Below are 3,903 nucleotides of genomic sequence, written 5' to 3' on the forward strand. Positions count from 1 at the left end.
GAATACATCAACACACTTTGATTATCAAACTATTTCATTTTTAAAACTGCAGCGTTTTAATGTACTTCTAATAACAATGCAATCTAAGGAGCCATGGAGGCTTATGAAAAAGACCTACCCACTAAGATGCATTTCTAGTGTAGGGGTGAATTAATACTTCTGTAAGAAGGAACTGAATCACCTCAGCATCAACAAATAGCCATTTTCTTTTACACAGTAACTCATAATTTGATGAGTAATTTCTGTTTGAAATTGGGCAGGAAAGGAACTACATCAGACCCAGAAACAATGATTTCACAAGCCACAGTCACTCAGCTAATGGATTTGTGATAATCTGCAGAAAATTTGCTTGGCTAGTACTTGATTCCTTCACATCTGTAGAGGGGTTTGATACAATTACTTTTAAAAAATCAACCTTAAGCTGCATACAGGCAAAGAGATCACAAACTGCTGGGAGGCCATAATGGTCTAGGGGAAAGTTGTGTTCGTCCTGTAGGGGCAAATTAAGCAATACTTCCTTGGCCTTCTTTCAAAGTAGCCACTTGTCTTCTCCTGAGGATAATGGGCTAAAATTTCCTGTCATCTTTCCTGGCAAGACCCATTCAGCTGTGTTAAAGAGACACCAGGAGGTGGCCAAGGGGTGTAAGCTTTTGTTTGTTAGCCCTATCCTCTGTAAGAGGCACTTCCTTGGAACATCCTTCTTGTGTGAGGGGGTCATGAGCCACTTTGACAAGGGACTGTTCCTTATAACTTGGAAGAAATCAGCAATTCTAGAAGAACGCATTGCCTTTGGTGCCTTAGCTTGTTCTGCTGCCTCTCTTCTGGATGGAGAGAGCTACATGTTCAGGGAATCTTTATGTTTCTCAGGTTCAGGTTTTGGTTCCACAGGCATACCATTTTTATCCTTTCCTTCTTTCTTCCGAAGCCATTTACACAGAGCTTCCTTCTCACAATTTTCATCACACATGCACTTTGCAAAACTTATACAAATGTCTTTGGCTTTGCAGACCTCCTCCACTTATATGGGTCTTGATGGTTCTGGACAAGCCAATCTTTAGTAGTCATGGAGTAGACAAGGGTTTCTTGGCCTCCAAATGGTCATTCATGCATTTCAGATTGCCCAGGTTCTCAGTCTCCACACTTCTGGGCTGGTTACCCTGACAGTTGGTACAGGAATCAGACTTAACAAGCCAGTCATTCACATTGTAGGACTCCCAGAACACCTGGAACAAGAGCTTAAACTTCTCACTGGAGGTTTCACAGCTGCCATTGCCAGGCTTCTCAGGCTTATGGGATTCCTGGGGAGTTACCAGCCAACCAGAAAGATCCATCTCAGCTTGATCAAGAGGCTCTAGATTGCTAACTTTTTCAATTTCAATGGAGTAAGAACTGGTAGTGGTATAGCTATTAAGACTTTTTGATAACTTGCATTTTTAGAAACTAGTTGTTGCTGACTCTTGTGGAGCCAGTTTTCCAAACCTTTTAAGGTTGCCCCAGACATTATTCAAGAAACTGCAGGTTCTAGAAGATGTCTGACTGTTCTCCAAGGTCTGCTTTTGGTTGAGCCAGTCCTGGAGATTGATGCTGGGTAGGTAAGGAGCCTGGTGACCAAGGCAGGTTTGCTTCCAAGGAGCCATTCACTGAGAGGGACAGCTGTGGTGCTGGATGCTGACTTCTGCTCTGGCAATGGGATGTAGCCTCTCTTCTCTAAGAAGGACCCAATATTTGATGAACTAGCATGAGCCATCAGGTGCTCAGGAATTTGAATTGTCTTCAGTTCAGTTCAGTTCAGTCACTCAGTCGTGTCCGACTCTTTGCGACCCCATGAATCGCAGCACACCAGGCCTCCCTGTCCATCACCAACTCCAGGAGTTCACCCAGACTCACGTCCATCAAGTCAGTGTTGCCATCCAGCCATCTCATCCTCTGTCGTCCCCTTCTCCTCCTGCCCCCAATCCCTCCCAGCATCAGAGTCTTTTCCAATGAATCAACTCTTTGCATGAGGTGGCCAAAGTATTGGAGTTTCAGCTTTAGCATCATTGCTTCCAAAGAAATACCAGGGCTGATCTCCTTCAGAATGGACTGGCTGGATCTCCTTGCAGTCCAAGGGACTCTCAAGAGTCTTCTCCAACACCACAGTTCAAAATCATCAATTCTTCGGCGCTCAGCCTTCTTTACAGTCCAACTCTCACATCCATACATGACCACAGGAAAAACCATAGCCTTGACTAGACGAATCTTTGTTGGCAAAGTAATGTCTCTGCTTTTGAATATGCTATCTAGGTTGGTCATAACTTTCCTTCCAAGGAGTAAGCGTCTTTTAATTTCATGGCTTCAGTCACCATCTGCAGTGATTTTGGAGCCCAGAAAAATAAAGGCTGACACTGTTCCCACTGTTTCCCCATCTATTTCCCATGAAGTGATGGGACCAGATGCCATGATCTTCGTTTTCTGAATGTTGAGCTTTAAGCCAACTTTTTCACTCTCCACTTTCACTTTCATAAAGAGGTTTTTTAGTTCCTCTTCACTTTCTGCCGTAAGGGTAGTGTCATCTGCGTATCTGAGGTTATTGATATTTCTCCCAGCAATCTTGATTCCAGCTTGTGCTTCTTCCAGTCCAACGTTTCTCATGATGTACTCTGCATATAAGTTAAATAAGCAGGGTGACAATATACAGCCTTGATGTACTCCTTTTCCTATTTGGAACCAGTCTGTTGTTCTATGTCCAGTTCTAACTGTTGCTTCCTGACCTGCATACAAATTTCTAAAGAGACAGGTCAGGTGGTCTGGTATTCCCATCTCTTTCAGAATGGAGCAACCCTATGCCCGAGGCCAGGGGTGGTGGCCGGGAGGACCAACCCCACATCCAAGGAGCCATGGCTGCACGGGCACAGGAGGGCCTAGAGGAGCTATCCCACGTTGAAGGTTAGGAAGCGCGGCAGTGAGGAGATACCCCTCATCCAAGGTAAGGAGCAGAGGCTGTGCTTTGCTGGAGCAGCCGTGAAGAGATACCCCACACCCAAGGTAAGAGAAACCCAAGTAAGAGGGTAGGTGTTGCAAGAGGGCATTAGAGGGCAGACACACTGAAACCATACTCACAGAAAACTTTATTGAATGGTCTTAAGAGACCCAAATGTGGCGATTGCCTGGTGCAGGGCAGATATGTCAGCTTCAGAGTCGGGCAGTTGCATCTTCAGGTTTGAGGGTCAGACTGCCCAGTCTGTCCAGGCACATTGAGACTTGATTGGCTACACTCCAGTTGATGAATAAGACAACTGAACTGGCCCAGTAACCAGTAGAGCTGTTGGGCCTGCTGCTGGAGTGTTTTCTCTTTAAGCTGATAGATAAGATTTACTTGCTCATACTACCACACCTCACAGCTTCAAAGGCATTCCAGGTGGTGACTTATGCAGCAGTGAATCTGGGCTTTGACCTCTCACAAATTATCTTTAATTTGTTTCTCAGCTGGGAGAACTCCACCAATTGCAAGCTCCAAGTCCCTCTGTGCATCACAAGACCTCGAAAGGGAATCTCTATTAGTGGAACAGCCATTCTGGTCCTGTGAGGTACTCATTCTGCACCTTGTTCCTCCTTTCAAGCTAGGCCCCTGTGCGTGAGCTGCCCAGCAAGCAGGGTGCTGCTTTATCAATGCTCGGGTGAGAAAAGTCCCTGGGCTTGCAGAAAGCACCCCACCCCACGAGTGTGTCTGGCAGTGCCCTAGGGTTTTCTATGCTGCCTCTTGAGAAATTTCTATGCAGATCAGGAAGCAGCAGTTAGAAGTGGACATGGAACAACAGACTGGTTCCATATAGGAAAAGGAGTACGTCAAGGCTGTATATTGTCACCCTGCTTATTTAACTTATATGCAGAGTACATCATAAGAAATGCTGGGCTGGAAGAAGC

At 45.5% G+C, this 3,903-nt stretch overlaps 1 pseudogene; it reads right to left on the minus strand.

Annotated features, from left to right (window-relative positions):
• Nucleotides 1-250: 250 nt before the first annotated feature.
• LOC109579099 (nuclear receptor coactivator 4-like) lies at nt 251-3,574 on the minus strand (annotated as a pseudogene).
• Between the last annotated feature and the right edge of the window lie 329 nt (nt 3,575-3,903).

Source organism: Bos indicus, chromosome 26, assembly GCF_029378745.1.
Source record: "Bos indicus isolate NIAB-ARS_2022 breed Sahiwal x Tharparkar chromosome 26, NIAB-ARS_B.indTharparkar_mat_pri_1.0, whole genome shotgun sequence".
In the NCBI taxonomy this organism is placed as follows: domain Eukaryota; kingdom Metazoa; phylum Chordata; class Mammalia; order Artiodactyla; family Bovidae; genus Bos; species Bos indicus.